Below are 20944 nucleotides of genomic sequence, written 5' to 3'. Positions count from 1 at the left end.
TTATGTAGCTGAAAGGGGAGATGTTTGTGTATTAATATTGCGGTACCTCTTGCATATGTGCTATAATTTGCAAAATACCGGTGAGAGCCCCAACTAATCGCAAAAGTGGTGAAGTCAGTTCTGAGGGGATGGGTCCCTTGAAGAAATACAATGTTGATCCCGTGTCATTGTAGGTAATATAGTATATGCTTCTCTTGTCTAACTTTATTACGCCCCCTGACATTACAAGTGATGAGCGACAGGTCGGAAAATGTGGACAGGTTATCTAAAACTGACATTCATACTATAAAACAGTGATTGCTGTTTAGTGTCAGAGCCAGCCCTGATCAGTGTACAGTGAGTAATATGTAATGTCAACAAAGGTAACCATAGGTTGTGAACTTCCCCACCCACCACCCACCACCCCCCACCCATCTCTGGGCCACCCTTCGCAGGGAACAACCCTGTAGAATATACAGTCACATGCATCATGCAAACATTTCAACTACGTAAGTAGATGATAAGCAAAATACAAAATGATCAAATAACACATTTAACGTGCTAAACACGCAGTGGGTGGCAACGCCACGCCAGAGACCCAACTTTGAAATTAACTATATTGACTAATAAACATCCTATCTCAACCCAAGAAGAAGCTATACTGAAATGAGCCAAATTGAACCGAAGCTTAACACGTGCGTCATTCAGAAGAAATAAGTTCCACACTGGCTACTGAGCCACTGTGAGGGGGAGAAGACCTGACTGTGTCTTTATTCTTTTGGCTGCCGCTGCCTTTATAGTCCCAACAAAACTCCTGAACTGCTGTGGGGGAATCAAAGATCCGGGATCTGCCCTCGACGTCCCCCCAAAGTCAGGCTGGGTTTAACATCCTATACCTAAGTCCCAGATTCCGAAGAGTCGCCTTGACACCATTATATTTGCACCTCGCCTCCTGCACCATGGCTGTAAAGTCAGGGTACAGGGCCAACGTCGATCTCTGCCAGGTGATAGCGCCCCGCTCTCTTGCTAGGTGCAAAAGTTTAGGAAGCGCGTAATTATCGGCCTGGGTGGACAGCATGGGATAGGGCAAGGGCCCAAGGACCGAGGTGCATGCTCAATAATAAATCCAGAAGTGAAGGCGTCTCTCCCGAATATGTCGGCCAACAGAGTTTCCACAAATAGGTCCATACGACCGGTATTGGCCGATTTGGGGACCCCTAGTATGAGAATGTTGTTGCGCCTGCTCCCCGCTTTTAAATCTTCATTTTTTAATGCTACCTCCTTAAGGATCTTTTCAACTCGGTCCAGGCGTCTGACCGACCAGGCAGATCTGTCTTCAAAGTCAGACACCCTCCCTTCCACTGTGTCAAGTTGTTTGTCATGCACATCTATTTTAGGACCCAGACTGTCCAAGCGCTTTTCCAGGGTGTCAAATCGGCCATCCATAGCCCTGAATCCAGCTCTCAATTCCTGCAGTAGCGAATTCGAGTCTGTAGGTGGGTCCCCAGTGGAGGCTGCATCTAATCCCCCCTAAGCCATGTGAGTGCTCGTCTCTGGCGCTTTCTCTGTAGTTTTACTAAACTGCAGTGGCCGTTGTTTAGGGTCCTTATGCCCCATACCTCCCTGCCCTCACCCCCGAACAGCAACATCAGTCGCAGGCTGGGTACTGCCTAGGGGGCGGTGTAATCTATTCAATTCAATACACCCTCAGAGACCGATGCTTGCGGGACAAGAAGCTCCTTTCGCCAGGTATTATGATTATTCCACCCCTGACGAGTCCACCAAGTGCACTGGGTTACGTTCTTTGCTGTAGCTACAGCCGCCAGGAGGAGCTCGCCGTGTTGACTACTGTGAAATCTTTGTGAGACTCAGGGGGCTTTCCTTAAAATCATTTGCCATGCTCCTTGATATGTGATATCTAAAAAATACTGGTTTCACAATGTTGGGGCACAGGCGTTGCATCCTCTATGTATGAGCCTCAGTTCGGCTTTATTGTGCAGCTGTGCGGGCCATTTTCTGTTAGTGCACGGGCAGGGGGGTCTCAGGCCCTGTTATCCCCCCGGCCAGCCCGATCACCTGGATGGCTGTTTCCCAGGCTCGCCCGTGCCCCCTATTGCGGCGGGGCCTCCGGGAAGAAGACGGGCTGCCACGGTCTCACCAGCAGTGAGAGCCTGTTGTGGCAAGGAGCAGAGGAGAGGGAATGTGAAGGGCCGGGAATCCGTCATGCTCACCTCGCCCGCAGTGCAGAAAGCAGTATATAGCACCAGTCATGATGCTTCACCAAAATCATCGGACTTGAGGTCCCGGTCGGTGTGGCCCTCTTCCAGGCCTTGCTCCATCTCAGCAGTTTGGCCCAACACATGATCCTTCGCAGGCCTTGGAATAAGCCGATTTCTTAAGGTTTGGCCACACAATAAGGCTCTGCTACACCGCCGCTTCTTCTGTTACGCGGGCGCAGCTACCACGATACTTTAAGGTGCCATTAGTCCGGATAGGATGCATTTGTCGGGATCCTTCGGCGGAGCTTCAGTGCTGCACGGCCATCTTGGTCGGCAGCCTGGCCACGCCCCATTTCTTTCTGAACCAGGCAATTCCAGTTGTGTGTGACAATCTTCTAGAATGGATGCAGACACAATAGGTTTGGTGTCCATTGAGAACGCTTTTAACCTCTTCTGTGCCCATGACGAGATAGTCTCGTCATGGAGCACGGTTGCGCTGTGCCCATGACGAGACTATCTCGTCATGAACCCCACCCACTAATACAACGCCCGGCACAGGAGGGGGAAAGAGCGTGGCACTGAAGGGGTTAAAGAGACGAGTAAGCATTCCAAGGCCTCAGGATCATAATATTTGTTTGTTCTGCCAGCCATGTTTATGATCATAGTAGTGGGTTCCAAAAGGCTAAACTTAATGTCCCATTTCCTCAGGAGGGGTCATAAGGTTAAAAAAAATACAACCAATATTGGTTTCCCTAGAAGAGTCCACTGCATTTGATCTCTTGTGTCCCTGGTATAGGTAGGGGACACTCCTTTTTGGATTGTGGATAATTAGGCGGGTCTGTTGATGTCGAACAAAGCAGGCAATCTGGAGCCTTGGACTGTTAGAATGTAGTAGATGTGTCTTTTGAAATTCAAGATGTGGAGTAAAGGTGATGTCAAGTAAGCTTGATTGGGCATTAGCCAGGAATGATAGCAAGTTGTTATGTGTATTTGTAACAGGCGCTGGCACCTGGAATGGTATCCAGGCACTGATGCAAGAGCATTCTGTGCCTAGTTGAGGGCCAGCCTAGTTGAAAAAGCCACATCTTCAGCTTCTTGCAGAATTCAAGAGTTGAAGAGGTGACTGATGTGCAGTGGCAGTTTGCTCCAGGCTGTGAGAGTAAGGTAGGAGAAAGCGTGACTGCCTATTCTGGTTCTTCTTATGCATGGGATTTGTGCCAGTAGGATTCCAGCTGAGCAGAGGTGTCTGGTAAATTAGTAGAAGCTAATGCAGTCATTGAGGTATTCTGAGCCCATGTTGTGTAAGGCTTTTGAAGTGTGTGTGAGGAGTTTGAAACAAGCTTGTTTGTGTAAGGGGAGTCAGCAGAGCTCTCTGAGGTGTGGGGTGATATGGGTGCGGCATGATGAGTTGAGTGTTATCCTGGCTGCCAAGTTCTATATGGATTGGAGTCATCTGGTCAGTTGCATGTTGATTCTGGCATAAAATGGGTTTCCCGTAGTCCAGGCAGCTGGTGATGAGGGCTTGAGTGACGGTTCTGCGAGTGTTGAAAGAGAGCCATTTGAAGATTTTCGTCAAGAGCAAAAGCAAAAGTTTTTGTCCTCATGCTTCTCTGGAAGTCACATATCAGTATGTTGTCCCATCTGCTTCATCTTCCAGATCCTTTCACTTATTTTGGAAGTTCTACACTTCGATACTCCTAATGGGAATTTCCTAACCATGTATTCTCTAGGTCAGTCAATCAAGTGTCTTTTTCCTCCAATATTAGATTCAAGCTTGCATGTTTTACTCAATGGTCATCACAGCCTTTTTAATGTTCTTTAGTTAACTCCTAAGAGTTTCTAGTGCGATTTATGCCATGGCGTTAACAGTGTCAGTATTGGCAGTTTTTGGTTTCTGACTGACTGCTTTCCGAAAACAACAGTTTACAGGTCAACTTGTGTCCAGACATAAGGCAATGGTGTTAAGTCTACAATGATCAAGAATGGAGTCTCAAGAATGGGGGAGGGGGATAATATTTTCCGTCATACACACATCTCTCTCAAAAGCACAAATAGAGCATGTGGAAATCATGGTGCGCCAATAGTATATAAATGTTCACTAGGATTGCACAAGTCTGAGGAGTTTCTTATTTCACAAGTCTTGGTGGTTTAGTTATTGCTATACCCTTTTTTGTTTTCAAGAGTCTTAGCGCGTAAAAATTAGGTTCTTTTACTTTCGAGCCCAATGGAAAAATGTAGAGGTAACCAAGTGTAGAAATCTGTTGCTATGTTTGAAAAACATGGGACCTTCCATGGGGCACAGAAATGGCATGGACAGCTGTTTGTCCTGAGCCAAGAAGGTGGTTGTCTGATTCACCGGTCTGAAAGGACTGTCTTGTAACTGGAATACAGTACAGAGCTGTGGTTGAAGGTGAAAGGGGAGATACCTTGGACTTCTTGTCATTGTTCAGGTAGTTTTCCGACAATGTCAGTAGTGAGAGGCGATTTGTCTGCGAGATGGCTAACTGCGATCCCCAAGTAGGAAGAGCTTAGCAAAAGCACCTTAAAGTCCTGCATTGGTCTGCCAGCAGTATTTTTTCCTACAACTGAATCCAGTCTCTGGGTTTGCAGTAGGCCATGGTTGCCTTCCTGGCTGACGTCAATGGCCTGTGCAATGGCACTCACTTTATGGGCATACTCTGACATCTTGGGATTTTTTTTCTGGGGTAAACAGGGCAGTGTTGCTCTGTTTGTACTATATGTTGGTATCTGCTCATCCGTTTTACTTTTCTCAGCGTGGCTGTGCCAAGCTTTATGAAAGGGTGGCCAGCTTCACTTGAGCTAGGGTCTGCCTTCCATTGTATGCTGTTTCACTGGTGAGGATAATTCTGTCAATGCGTCTGTTATTGTTTAATAATTGTATTCCACTCAGATGTAAGTATAATGGGTTAATGAATGATATATTGAACATAGACAGCATGAGAACTGAAAACCCAAATGCAATGTTGATGCTTGTTAGTGATTTCAGCACAAATGCAGCCATCTCTGCTGACTTGAGTGAATATTTATTGTAACCCAAAGAACTGTTGGCAAGTGCTTTATGCTAAAAAAGAACCTAATAAGAGAGGAAAAGATGTGGAAAAGTTGGACGCACAATTTAAACCTAAGTACTGGTAACACAAGAGCGCCTAGGGCTATCCTAGCTGCCTATACTTGGGTGCATAGGCTGTATCCTCGATTGCAAATTATACTCTACTGACAACTGTGTTTTTAGAAAATGGTCAGAGCTGGAAGTTCATCCAGAATGCCTAAGTCACCCTAAGATTCTTTAGTTTGGGTTAATCATGATGTATAATCAAAAAACTCAAATCTGGGATACAAAAATCCATCTTGTGCCTAATGCAGGAACCAGAAACCTTTATCAAATATTGCCCCAGGTTAGTGAGTATGGTCAGGTTATTCATCAGTCTGAGAATCTTGTGCTGAACCCGAAACATGGTCAACAATTAAACTTCTGCTCAGGAACAGCTATTTGTTAACAAGAGGTAACATTGTGTGCGGGTGGTGTAGGAAGGGTCACAATAGCCACTACAGTAGTTGCTAACAAACTATTAGGAAAAACATAAAAACAAATTAGCATTTAGTGCATGTGGTCAATAAGATAAATGAAAAGTTATTTTCAAAACTGCTGAATAAGATCGAAATCACTGAAAAAGATAGTGAATTAAATGTCAAACTTGCCCAGGTCTCATATTATGATGAAAGAATCTCCTGGGCAGCTGATTCCCCAGCGAAATCTTTCACATAGAGAAAACAATGGTCATCAAAGCCCCCTCACCCCCGGATAAACCTAATACCTCCGGCCAACATTGTAATGAGTTCGCAAACTATTTTCATAATAAGATCCGAACAATCTATGCATCATTCTCCTCGGTGGACAGTCTAAACAATTTCCACTCAGAGGATAAGGATCTACACAAAAGAGACCACCTCCTTGAGGCTTTCCCCCTGATGGACTGTGATTCCCTGCATACCATCTCGGCACTTGCAAAGAGCGGGACGCCTACAGACCCAGCTCCACCCAATATATTGTGTCAAGTGTCCGAAATAATCTCCCCGGTAATTCTTGACCTTATCAGTGCCTCTCTGTCCTCGGGAGTGGTCCCACCCCTTTGGAAAAGAGCGATGGTAAAGCCTCTCATGACAAAGCCTAGCCTTGATCCGGATCTACTGGGTAACTTTCGCTCTATCTCTCTCCTCCCAGAAATTAGTAAATTAGCGGAGAAATTTGTCAATGCAGAACTCTCAAAGTTTCTTGAGTCCCATAATCTCCTTCATCCCTCTCAAACGGGCTTCCGCCCGCGTCAAGGAACTGAACACCGTTGTTGGCAGTTGTCAAAGAATCTAAAAAGATTCTCGAGGCTGGAGGGTCAACAGCAATTATCCTCTTGAAACTTAGCGCTGCCTTTGACGCGGTCAACCACCAAATTCTGATTCATCAACTCAGAAGTTTGAGGGTGACTGGGATAGCGCTAACATGGTTGCAATCATTCCTGGACAAGAGATCCTTCCAGGTCTTTAAGGGTGATGGCTTCTCAAAACCTCTGCCTCTCCAATGCGGAGTCCCGCAGGGGTCGTCCTTGAGTCCATCTCTTTTTAATGTCTATATGACTCCACTTGCAGAGATTGTGCTCCCATTTGGGTTTCATATAGTGACTCACGCTGACAACGCCCAACTGGTCGTAGCATTAAACCACGCTGACAATGCCTCTATCGGCCTTTGTCCCTGCCTTGAAGAGGTAGTCAAATGGATGCATCAATCATACCTAAAGCTAAATGGTGACAAGACCGAGTTGATGCTCCTTGGCAGCCCATCCCTCTTCAGGGTAGATGCTCTTTGGCCAGCCTGTATGGGTCCAGTCCCTGTCCCTAAGACCCAGATGAAGAGTCTAGGCTTCTGGGTGGACCAGGATCTCAACTTCATGGTCCAAGCACGGAAGGTTCTGGCTTTCTGGTTCGGCATCCTAAGGATGCTCCATAAAGTGCTCCCTCTTCTCCCTTTTCGGGTAAGAAGGCTTATGGTACAGGCACTTATTCTTTCCTGCCTGGACTACGGGAATGCCCTTTACCTCGGAGCTCCAGTTTTGACCCTCACAAATCTCCAAAATGTGCAAAGCTGCGCTGCAAGGATGCTTAAGGGGATCTCAAACTGGCAATTCGCAAAGCCCGCCTTGAAGTCGCCTCACTGGCTTCCTGTTCAGGGGGGAGTTTGCAAGCCATGTGCATTGCCCATAGGATGCTAACTGGGAATAGCAAATAGACGGCTGCGCTCTGACAATTTACATCTGGCGGTTGTTCCCAGGATTAAGAGGGCCAGAAGTGGCAGCCGCCTATGAGACTACAATGCTGCTAAACTGTGGAATACCCTTCCCCTCTGCCTACGGAGGGAAACTAGCCATTTAGCCTTCCGGAAATCATTGAAGACCTGGCTCTTCCCTTAAGTGTGCTGCTCTGTCCTTCTCTGCTACTGTCTTAGCACTGAGATGCCCCAGGGTAGCCATGCGCTCAATAAATGTGGCTTCATTCATATGCAATCTTACAAAAATAGATGGGAATGGCTTCGGGAGGTGTTTGGCTAACAATTTATCAAATGTCTCAAAATTCCAGGCCCCTTCTATTTCTGATGCTGAATCGAGGTAAAATATCAAAACCTGACTGATAAAAACCGCTGGGGGAGCCGTCTTGGATGTGCCTTCTTATGCACCCATTTAGTATGGCGAATATTGATGACATTGTGAAAATCACAAAATGGCTGTGCCTCAAGGGCCCAGGGATCCCACAGGATTTCTAATGTGGTAATGGAGCAAAATAGTCATATGTGGGGTAACAATTTAGAAATATTGTTTCAAGCTGGTTTAGACTTCCTGCCTATTCATGACATTTGGCCAGATATTATAATGGTCCCCATTTAATAAAAGGGTCTGACAGACTCTCAAAATAGTTATCAATGAATTAGTCTGTTTGACAATATGAATAGGATTTTTGCTAAATGCAGTCTAAATAATCGCTGCTCGAGGCTACTGCGGGCTTGTGCAAATCAGGTATCTGATTGCATTGAGTGCTGGTTGGTTGCAGCTCACATCTCGCCGGAAGATGCTGAGCTCCAGAAAAGTGACCTGATTTAAATTTTGGCAGCCAGGTACTTCATCACAAACATGGCAAATATCCTCTCTGCACTAGCACAATTGCATTAGATCCTAATGAACTTTAAAAAAGGTGAATGGAATATCCGTCATGTGAATGGCAGAGTCACCCATCCAGAAGACTTTAATTCAGGTGCCAGGTTTCAAAGTAGACAGCTGAAAAAAGTCAACCTCAAAAAGATTTGCTCAGCTGTAGTTTTCAAATGTGGCTTTTGATAGCAAAACTCACAGCTTCAGAAGGACCCCAAATTCGACATATCTGATTTGATGGAACCCTCGATGGCCAGAACATTTTGGGCTGCCTCACTGAATAGTTTTCACCTGCAGGGAAACAACTACAGCAAAAATAAAACTATTGTTCTGGTTGAACCCCAAGGTTTTACCCAAGTCATGCTTCATCACATTTCAGGCTATAATTGCACATAGGACTCATTCCCCTCGCAATGTAAACTAATGTTTTTTTTGTACTTCTCTATTGTTTTGTATAAACGCTTTTCACTTATTCTAACGCCTGATTCCTTTAAATGATTTCCATGTTGGTGTTGTTATAATCAGTACACTATCCATTTTACTAAATCGATTGATCTGTTTAAGTTCTTGACATTAACATTATTTCGACCCTGCTAAAAATACTTCACGTGCAATTTCTTTGAAAGATGTCTGTCACCTCTAGTCATATCTAGCCCAGGATTGCTCATTAGAACCTCTTTTTTACTTCTTGGGTAATGGGATACTTTGTAGGAGTTCACCCACTGCTCTTCCCACTAGTTATTAATCCACAATCTCAATGCTATGCTATAACTGGACCCGCAGATCCAGTTGTTTGTGACAAGTTATAAAGAAATTAGGTTTTATTTTGTGAAAATGAAGCTGGCAAGACTGCCTTTGAGGGAGGAGTTCAGTGTGTTGAGGGGAGGGAGGAAAGCCAAAACAATTTCCTGTGCTACGGGTTTGCTGAATCTTTTGTGCATGCCTTTCTTATTTACTGCCAATACTGCACTTTAATCAGATCATAGCTTCTCACAGAGTGTAATGACTGAAACACTAACACTGGTGACTACTTTTTCTGTCAGATTTAATCGTAAATGACTCAAATAATATAGAACATTTTACACAAATTGTACCACAAACCTAACAACACATCTCATAGTGATGTCCAAAATACTTTTAGAACACATATTTACGTTTGTGTGTTTGAAACATCTCCTAACATTTTTCAACAATGACCAAATACAGGACAAACACTCAATCAATCACTCATACCCATTCACCCAACTCTTATTACTTTAACGCATCTAGACTAACATAAATAGTTTACATACAGATACAGAGACCCTCAACATAAATGATATTAGTGGTTCTATTAGACAATATGAACTCAGTTTATACTCGTGACTGATAGATTGGCCTCAAAAAGAAGGTCTACGCGTTTCAGATCCCTTTTCTTGGTGGGATCCTCATCAGGACCAGTATTAACTGCAACTCAATGCAGTGGCAATCAGGGGTGAAAAACATCCAAACCAAGTTTGTAATGTCCGTGGAGGTTTGTGGACCCGAATCCGGGCGTGTACTCAAAACCCTATCGAACGGAAGGGTGGTCGTGAAAATATCGTTGCGATCGTGTGGGCGCCTTTGACCCCAAAATTCACAACTCTGGGATACCTTGTAATTACCCTTCGTCAGTCGGAAAGATAGTGGCCGGTGTTGCCAATTCAATTTTCCTTGACTATCTTCGGTTGATTGTCGTCCGACGTATCAGTTTGTTTTTTCCGGTTTCTTATTTACTGGCATGCTTGATATGGTTCTTACCATATACTTCCCCTGGACAGCACTGTTAGACCTGACATCCTTGATTTGGTATTCCCCCAGAATCTTTGCCTTCATTTTTGCTGATCTCGTTTTTGTTGGCATTAGGAATCTGTTCACTCTCCCCTTGCTAACCAGTGGCACAAGTGCTTGTGCTATCTCCTTTTGAATTGTAAAATTGGCTTGCACCCAATTGGCACATTTAATTTACTTGTGGCTCTGTATTGAATGGTACTATCTGTACCCAGGGCCTGTATGTTAAATGCAACTAGACAACTGCAGCATTCATTATGCAGCCCACTAAAGTAGCACTGTAAAAATGTCTCAGGTCTGCCACAGTAGCCAGTAGTGCAGTTTTAAACTGCCATTTCGACCTGGCAAAATAAACCTTTTGCCTGGCATAACCTTGGTTTTCAATACTTATACGTAACTCCTAAGGTAGGCCCAAAAGCCTATAGGGCACTGTGCATGGCATTTAAAAAGTAGGACGGGTGTAAAGGTTTTACATGTGCTGGTAGTGAAAAACTCCTAAAGTCTTTTTTCACTGTTGTAAGGCTATCTCTCACCCCTAGACTAACACTGGGTTATCTTATTACACGCTGTTGGACTTGGCCCTTTTTGCAGGGCCATCCCTGAACTTTTTGCCTTCCTCCTGTATTTATTCTGACCTTTTGTTGGCTGATTTATGACTCTGGGCACTTTATCACTGCTGATCAGTGCTAAAGTGCATATGCTCTCCCTATTGTAAATTGGTGTATTGATTAGTGACTCCATGATTGGGTTATTTGATTTACTTGTCAGACCCTAGTACAGGGCACCATGTGTGCCCAGGGCTTGTAAATCAAATGCTGCTGGTGGGCTTGCAGCACTGGTTGTGCCACACACAGAAGCAGCTTATAAAGTGTGTCTCAGGCCTGCCATTGCAGAGACGGTGTGCAGTTAAGTACTGCCATGCTGACTGGGTAAGTGCACCCACTTACCAGTCCCCAAACCTTCCCTTTTCTTCATATCAGACACCCCTAAGGTAGGCTCAAGGGCAGGATGCCTTGTAAGCATAAGGTAGGACAAGCCCCTGGTGTGTGTGGCATGTCCTAATAGTGAATTGCTGCCATTTTCGTTTTTCACTATTGCAAGGCTACCAGTCCTCCTAGGCCAGAATGGGCAGTTTGATTCTAACACCTTATAATCCTAACTGACCCAGGGAACATGGCAGAAATTAGAGTTTAGTATGCCTGAACTCAGAATGATAAAATACATCTTTTGGTGAAGTTGGTTTTAACATTCTGTGTTTGAAACGACTTTTAGAAAGTAGGTATTTTCTTACCTAACCATCCAGCTTGCCTCTGCTAGCTTGTATATTGTGTGTCTGGTTTTGTGAGTGACAGGGGCTGGGGGATTCCAGGAGACAGGGTGAGTCAGCACAGGGCTGAATAGACCTATCTGCATGTAGAGTGGTGGGAGGAGTAGCAACTGGGTCTGAATAGGGCTGTGCCTACCTTTCACAATGCTGGTTCCACCCCCTGTGGTGCGTCTGATGTCCCTGGCCCACCCTCCCAAAGGAAAGAAGGAGTCCTGTAAACAAAGTGCTCCAGGACTGCACATAACTGGTTTGGACTAGGTACAGGCCCCTCTGCCTTCAGAGGACAAAGGATTTAGTAGTATAAATATGGGGACCCAGACCTCAAAACTTTAGATCAATTCTGGAACAACAAGACAAACCTCTGCCAAGGAGAAGAACCAAGGAAGCTGTAGGAGTTGGACTGCCCCCTGCCAGTGTGCTGTGTTGCTGGGTTGGCCTACAGTGGTGTCTTCAGTGCCAAGGAGAGGAGAAGGAACTTTTAAAAAACTTTCATCATCTTGTAGAATATTACTCCAAGGGCTTGAACTTGTGCTTGCCTCCTGCTAAAGTCTCAGGGACAAAAGACGTCACCACCAGCTCCCCTCTGAATTTCCTTGCTGGGAATTCTGTCCGCAGAAGCCTGCGTGTCGCTGGGCGCTAAAAGCGCGACTCAGCGAAGAAGAAGCGTGTCACAGTCGCAGCTGTTGCGTCTCATCGCCAGAGAAGCGTGTCGCCGCCGCAGAGGTCGCATCACCAGAGAAGCGTTCCTTCGTCAAAGCTGTTACCCGACGCATCACCAAAACCAGTCTCAAATAAGGAAAAGTGCTAGTGCTCTGTAAACAATCTGAACCCAAAGCAATGATATTATTTAGGTACTTTTTCGATACGCACGCCATTAAAAACGATTTCTTAAAATTAGTGCAAAGGTCCAAGCTTGCCATAAAATCTATGAAGCCCTGCACCAATAAAAGTAGGACATTTGGCATGCGTGCCATTAAAACCGCATCATCGGCGTAGAGAAGGGCTGGGAGCGTGTTGCCATTAATGATGGGAACATCAGGGGTGAGTGATACCAATGATCCGCTCAGATCATTGATGTAAAGAATGAATAGCAGGCCTGTCTGACCCCTTGCCCAACCCTGATGGCCTTCGATACCTCACCGCCCTTCCCAATCCGCACCCTGGCATGCAGGTCCTTATGCAAGTAAGCTAAAAAGTGTACTAAATCCTCGTCCAGGCCAGGATGGACCAAAGCCGAGACCTGTTAACAAAGTCAAAGGCCGAGGTCATATCCATGAATGCCAGGAAAATAGGAGATCTTTTAGCTATTGTGTATTTTCCTATGATCAGGTTGAGGCACTGTTCAACGGTGCCAACTTTGCTCCTGAACCCCAACTGGCATGGATGGAGGATGTGACCCTCCTCGGCCCATACCCTGATCTTGTTAAACAGAATCCTCCCTAAGATTTTCAGTGTATTGTCGATCAGGGAGAGGTCGCCGCCGCATCACCAGAGAAGCGTTCCTTCTTCAAAGCTGTTACCCGACGCATCACCAGAGAAGCGTGTCGCAGGGCCTGTCGCAGCTCCAAAATTACAGAGTTCGCCGCACGGCCGCCGGACGTGCACGTATCGTCTTCACGTCGTCGCATCAAGGGAGCCATCTTATCGCACCGGATTGTCGCATTGCATCGAGGCGCTATCCTGTCTCATCGTAACCGGAACGCAGTACGAGAATCAATGCATCACCTCCTCTCCGGTAAGGACCAAGACGCATCCCCTACTCTGCACAAGCATTGAGGCGCGACACATCGTCTCCCCCGAAGCAAGCAACTGACGCATCTCCATCCCTGCGAACCTTTTGTTTGTTTTGCGTTAAGCACCCAGGTACGTTTGTGAGAACTGTGTCGCATTTATCATCAACTTGAACTAAGTGACGTCTACCACCTTTAGGTCTATTTTGAGTACAGAATAGTGGATTGTTGTCGTTTGTGGTCTTGTGTTAAGTCTATATAAAGAATACTTATTTTTATAAAACCTGTGTGGTGTCCATCTGTAGTGTTTTCACTGTATTACTGTATGTGTACACAAATGCTTAACACACTGCCTCTGAGATAAGCCTGTCTGCTCGCGCCAAACTACCAAGGGAGTGAGCAGGGGTTATCCAGTAGTGTAATCCCCTTTCCCTGACTTAGAAGCAAGGGTCCCTATTTGGTCAAAGGTACCTACCTCTGCCAACTAGAGATTCCCAGTTCGAACACACTTTATAAGTGATTACTTCAGTTTGGGAACAAATAGAGAATGCTTCTTCCTCTCAAACGAATTATTTAAAATCTTCTTTAATTCTACAGTCAGATTTTAAGAAACTGTTCTGAAAATGCCACTTTATTAAAGGTTGCACTTTTCTGCCTAATCTAATGTGCCTTTCTTCCAGTGTCCAGGGTTACATGGCTGAGAATGGCTCTCCTGTTGTGGGTTTTGTATTATTTCCAGACATGGGGACAAAAGAGATCTAAGTGTGAGGGGAGTGGGTCTTCCTGACAGATTGGCTGGAGAGGAGCTGTGCTGTGATTGGACTATAAAGGGCCATGCCTGCCGCATACACACCCTTTGTCACCCAAAACCTTTGGAGCCAGGAGAAGTCGGAAGAACTGACCAGAATCAGTTTGGGGGTTAGGCCAGGGAATTCCCCCATCCAAAGGATGGCACCAGGTATAACCTCCTGTTTGAGCTACAGAGACACAGCACTTTTCCAGAGGGTGCGCTGATTTTACCCATCTGACCAACACCGACTGGAGCTGCCTGAGTCCTGCGGCTGTACTCTGATGGAGTGGGTCCTTTTCCCCAAGAGCTGCCCTTCAGATCCTGCACCCATAGCTAGTATCAGAGTGTACTTCTCCTGAAGAAAAGGTGAAGATGCAGACGTGTTGGTCTCCTTACGACTACGAAGTGACCTCTTTTTGGCAAGAATTGACCGCTCGTGATGGGCACAAGTGCGAATCTTCAGCGATGACCAGCTCTTCACGCTACAACTGTGACCACCCACAATGCCCAACCTGCTTCTCATGCCGACGTCAACCTCTTTGCATGCACAAACACAAACAGCAGCTCCTCATGCGGACTTGAGAAGGTTACTCGTCAGCAGGATGAACCTGGTCTCTATATTCGAACTGGACTCTATTGTGGTCGTCCTGAACTTGTGACTTTCCCCGAGTACAACACGACTAGATAACTGTGAGGGGAAGTTTGTACTTTTTGGCGCTATTTTCAGTAAAAAAATGTCAAACTTACATCTCCAGTTCCAATGATTAGACCGTTCTTGTTTTAATGTTATTTATTAACTGTTACTCTATTTTCCTTAATTGGTTTGGGATTTTTCTTGTGCTGTGTTTTCACTTTATTACTGTTTGAGTGCTGTATAAATGCTTTACACATTTCTTCTAAATTAAGCCTGACTGCTTTTGTGCCAAGCTACCACAGAGTTAAGCACAGGTATATTTAATACGTTGGTGGCTCACCCTGGCAAGGATTGTGTTTCAAGTTTATTTATTTATGCTCAGCTAATAAAATCCATTGCAAATTGATAGAAACATATAAAAACAAAAAAAAACATAACATCGCTTTCAGTTCAGTAATAAAGTGCTAGTTGCAAATATATATCACATATGAAATTTCTTGATAGCAATAAAAGACAATGTTGGACACTTCCATAACACCAGTTGTAAAAACATTAAAATCAGTTCATCGTTATTTAAAGAAATTCATTCAAGGTGCAGTCGATATGTTGCCCAAGTATTTTTTTGTGATTTTGGTATGTTAAACTGGGAACTGATTTCAAACATTTGAATCTAAAATTCAGAGTGATATAAGTGCATGTTTAAAAACCTCAGCCTGCCGATGCTTCCATTTTGGTGTAACTTAAAGTGCCAGTGCATCAAGATGTAAGCTCGTTCCTTGCTGACTCGATTATTCCCAGGTCTTTTTTGAGTTTTTAGAATGAAGTCCTAGTGTCTAGTTTCTGCCCTTTAGATGATGGTGTGCGCTTTTAGTGAGTGCTCATGTTTGTTGCCTGTTGATTGATACTTTGTGCGTTTGTGCATGATTGTAGTGCGAATAGGAATAGTGAGTAACAATATATGTTCTGATAGAAACTGATGGAGTAAAGCCTCTTAAGATTTTATCCGCTTTGCTCAAGAATTTGACCAGGCCACAGATAACTTGAGGATGTGAGTCATTGAGCAGTAAATCCACGGCTGCTCGAATTGTACGAGTCCCTTGTTTAATCCATGCCTGACGAAGGAATTTCCCACGATCTCAAATTAGGGCTGGACAGATGCAGAGAAGATGAGATAAATTCTCCCAGGATTGGCAGCATAGCCAACACTCATTAGACACTGGTCACGTCAACCATGGCGGTAAGAGATCCAAGGATGAGAAGTTTCCCATCCTGATGTAGCAATACTTAATTTTGAGATGCACAGAAAAATTCCTTGCTGTGTCTGTGAGATAGTTTTAAATCTCACTTTTGTTATAGCTTCTCTTTATAAGATGGTCGTGCTTTCTGGCCATCAGTATCTGGTGGTCTTGCCCGCAAGATGCTTTTTGAATTGCTCTGTTTAAAGCCTTCTTAAAATTTTGGTGTGGAGGGGTTTAGGTCCAGAGAGCTGTAGCTGTTTTAAGTTTGAGTGCATTGTAAAAGGTGACAGTCCAAGCGTTTTGAGGAACTGGATGACTAGTTTTGGATGCCTCTTGCCAAATTAGACTTTTCAGCGTTCCTACTTTGGCAGCACGGGTGGCATGTAAATATTTAAGGGTGCAGGCCTTTTGTGCCAGGTCTTGATCATGTAGCACGAATTCCAGTCTAATCTTGGTGGCTGAAGAGTGATTTGGTAGTTTGAATAATGCTCTAAACACCTGACTGAGATTTGTTGAGAAAGGAGCTCAACTTGCCAGGGAAGTCTTCTGAGCCGTATGCCAGAGTTGGAATTAGTTTTGCTTTTACTATCTTCAGCAAGGATTGTGTTTATTATTTGAGTGGGACTTCCACCCCTCTCAACTAATAACCCAATTTCTTACAAGCACAATGTTAAGAATGTTAATCAAACAATTGCCTTTGTAGTAAATGCTGAGAATTTAGCAGTTTTTTTGTTTTACACAAACCGCTTGTCAAATTTGTTTTCAAAACGTGTGATAAATTAACTAAGTAAAAGGTGATATTTGATTTCTTAGCCCAGAAATTGATACAAAAAGGAATCAAATAAATACATCTAATAGATCAATTGAAATAAAGTAAGCTTTACTGACGCAACAAGAAAGGGCACTTGTCTGTTTTGCTTTTTGATCTCAAAATATGGAGTCATATAGACCTATAATTTTTAATGGTGTCAAGTATTTTCAGAATATTACACCAACTGATTTGTGAAATTAATAAAACAGTGAATGAAATGTCTCACAATGGGAATTTTGGTCATCCTGGGTTGGTTCCTCGACCATGGTATGAAGTTGGCCAAAACCTGTTTTTTCACTAATGTTCCTTTCAGTGTAAGACATAAGATACATTGGTGTGTATATACAAGGAGTTAATGCCACCAGAATGTCACTTTTTTCGATGTTCTAGTGGTGTTAAGTCCTTTGCTTTAGTTACAAGGCAGCGTTAAGCCACTTAATGTGGCTTAACGCCACCTTGTAAATATTGCCCCATTCACTCAGCACTTAGCGTGAAAGGGGCAAGCAATGGGTGTTGCAGTGGGCGTTCCGCTGCAACACCCATTGCTTTTTTACACCGCCCCATATTTAAAGGGATCGGACAGCAAGAAAAATATCACGAGGGAATACCTGATCTTAAGCAGGCAATACAATGAGAAATGTTTAATTTCTCCTTGTATTTTGCTCTTTCCATGTGTGCTGCATTCACCATCACGTTGAAACCAATCTTCAGTCAACTATGCAATGCTTTATATAATAGATGCAAAGTGTTAAAAACAGGACCAGACCAGCTGACGCATTTCGTGCCTAAAAGGAGTTTCATCAGGGCTGCGAAATCACATGTATACAACACATGCAGACAATGATTAAAATATAACAACTACCATAAACTATCAGTATTTGCTACAATTATAACCCATTAGGGCAAAATGTATTCTGTACAATTATCTTTCTGATAAGGTACAAGTGTAATCCAGTCGAAAACATGTCATTTCAAAGCCGAGGATAAAAACATAATGCAATAATACCAATTGCACTTCCATGTACCTATACATGTCCAAATACTCATTAAATGAATTCTCATATGTACTCAATTCATAAGGTATTATGAAATCTCAGCCACAATATGTTCCTATACTAATTATTCAACACTAAATCATGTACAGATTGTTCAGTTAAATATACACGTGCATGTCAAAAGGCAGTTCGTCAATATATCCATGATCAAGAAATCTGTAAGAATAGTAAATACACCGTAAACACGTCCCTTCTATTATGACTGGCTGACACTAGAGTACTATACTCAGAACACTTATTTAACAGGGTTACAATAATAACAATAGCCTGTTCTCTTTTTTCGAATTTCATATGCAGTTTCTCATACATTCCGCTAAGTAAATTTGCAACTCATCATTGTATCACGGGTTCAATCCTGTTAAGTAGATACACCCTTATTAAAAAAGTATTCCCTATATGAGTTCCTTGCTCATCTTGTAATTAACTAATTTGTAAATCATGGACCCAAGAATGGTACCCAAGACGTTTCACTTGGTAATGGAAATGCCTGGAATACAGGTATTCCACGTCATTCTAAAACTATGTTGTACCTAACCCTTGTACGCTTAAACTAATGGTGCTCATGAGTGATACTGTATTAATTCATGAAACAAACCAGTCCACGGTCCTCACTCATGAGCCCGTAGGATTGTGTAAAGCGCAAATAACACAATTCCTGAAATTACTCATTGTAACACTATGATCTCTTGAATAACCCTTTCTAGACTCTTCCCTTCTCTGTCCCTCCTTTGGTGCATCCCAAACCTCACTTTACTACTATGATATTCAAAGTAACACTTTCTAGACTCTTCCCTCCTCTAGCCTTCCTTTGACTCATCCCATACCACTTTTTGCTCATATGGTCTCCCAAATAACGCTATTAAAAACGGGGTCTCTAGTTGGCAGAGGTCTGCACCCTGCACACCTTAAATTAGCCTGTGATCACACCCTGTGCTCACCCTCTGGCAGCTTGGCACAGAGCAGTCAGGCTTAGGCAGATGCAATGTGTAAAGTATTTGTGCAACACTTTAAATTACAGCAAGTCAATGAAAACACCACACAAAGACTCCACACAGGTTTAGAAAAATAGAGAATATGTATCTGAATAAAACAAAAACAAAACGACAAACATCCAATAACTAGAAGTTGAGATATTAATGCTTTAACATTAAATGTGAAAACAGTGCTTAGAAGTCACTAGCGGTGAAAAGGTTATTTGAGGTTGTGAGGGACCGGTGCAAATTCAAAGTTCAGGCCGAGTGCAATGGAGTGCAGGCCAGTTATAGGACTCAGACACGCCCCGCTGAAGAAATACCTTGGATGGAGATTTAATCGACATTGAGAGCCTACTGTGTCATCTTCAATCCACGCAAAAGGGGTCCTGCGTCGTCTTCAAGCTCATTTGAAATTAATGCAATGTACCATCATCAAGTCGCGCAGAGCGTCGTCATCGAGCCACGTAGGCTGTATTTCGCCAATGCTAGCCTATTAGAGGAGGATTCCTCACATGAGTGAAAAAAGAATTTAGCTCTTTGTTACTTTCAGGACATGTAAAAACTTAAAATACATGTCCTGCCTTTTAGTTACACAGCACCTTGCCCTTACAGTCACTTAGTGTATACCTTAGGGGGTGATCAATGTATAATAAATGAGAGGTTTAAGGCTTGGCAAGTGTTTTACATACCAAGTCGAGGTGTAAGTGAACTGCACACATTGGCCCTGCAATGGCAGGCCTGAGACAGGTTTGAAAAGCTACTATGTGGTTCGCACAACCAGAGCTGCAGGCCCCCTAGTGGCGACAAAAGCAAAAAGAACAGATGATGGATGGAATGCTGAACAAATCAAACACTCACCCCCAGTCATTTTTTTGCTCACTACGCCACTCCATTTTGGACCCAGCCATTTGCAAATCAGTCTTGACCCTGCTTCCCATGAGAACAGTCCTGGCCAAACTGCCAGGCAAGGGCCTCCCTGGATCAGAAACAAGCATCCTGGGACCAGTTTCGGAGTATCACCCCTCATCAGCCAGACCAGTCTGAATCCAGTGGCACAGTGAGCATGTGACCCACGTCTGGGCATACCCTTACCACTAAGGGCCACAAAATCAAAAAGAACAGATGATGGACGGAATGCTGAACAAATCAAACATTCATCCCCGTCACAGATCTGGGTTTAATCTATTGTTGTTTTGCTCACTGCGCTACCCCAGTTTGGACCCAGCCATATGCAAATCAGTCTTGACCCTGCTCCCTGTGGGAAAAGTCCAGACTAACTGCCAGGCTAGGTCCTCCCTGCACCAGAAACAAGCATTCTTGGACCGGTTTCGGGGTCTCACCCCTCATCAGCCAGGCGAGTCTGAATTCAGTAGCGCATTGAGCAAGGGACCCCGCTCTGAGCGTACCCTTCTCACTTAGAGCAAGAAAAGCACAAATAACAGATGAAGAACGGAATGCTGAATAAATCAAATATTCACCACCAGTCATAGGTCTGGGTTTAATCCATATTTCTTTGTTCACCAAGCCACCCCAGTTTGGATCCAGCCATATGCAAAGCAGTCTTGACCCTGCTCCCCATGAGAACAGTCCAGCCAAAACTGTATCGAGCTTGTGTAATTGAGCACCAGGATATCTCTCAGGGATGATTGTGCACTTCATAAATAAATTAATGGATCATTAATGCATTTTTTGTGGCAGGCTTCAGGGGTTAAATATAACATAGTATACATAGGCTGTCCTCTTTTAAGTGTTTATTTTGTGGATCTCAGTGGTGTTTTCCCAGTGCTTTCCAAAGCTTTTGAAATCCATGCTAATCAGTGTTTATGTGGCTGCCCAGTCCCCAAAATAGACAAAATCTTTGTTTTTCATGTGTTTACATATTCTTATTTTTTGCAGTGATTCATACAAAGCCAATATTTAATTTGAAGGAGGAGTAGTGTTGTGTATGTTGTGTCTTCCCATTGGCAGTGTGTCCAGTGGACTTACATTAGAGTATTTTAAGCATAAAAAGGCTGTGTATTGCACTCACACTCAAATTTCATTATTCATTCTTACATCTCATCACCTTTCACATTCACTCTGTCAGTACTCTGCGTGGTTTACAACACTATTAATGGATTACAAAGAAGAGTGCTATATTCAAATGTTTTAACAAACAAATTCCTG

The 20944-nt window shown here is 43.8% G+C and overlaps 1 protein-coding gene across 1 annotated transcript in view; it reads left to right on the top strand.

Moving 5' to 3' along the window:
• The window catches only part of STS (steroid sulfatase), a 2058867-nt gene that overhangs the window by 420535 nt on the left and 1617388 nt on the right, over positions 1-20944 (top strand). The window lies entirely within an intron of this gene.

Source organism: Triturus cristatus, chromosome 8, assembly GCF_964204655.1.
Source record: "Triturus cristatus chromosome 8, aTriCri1.1, whole genome shotgun sequence".
Taxonomy (NCBI): Eukaryota; Metazoa; Chordata; class Amphibia; order Caudata; family Salamandridae; genus Triturus; species Triturus cristatus.
Note: the sequence above shows the minus strand (reverse complement) of the source record. Positions and strands in the feature narration are given on the sequence as shown.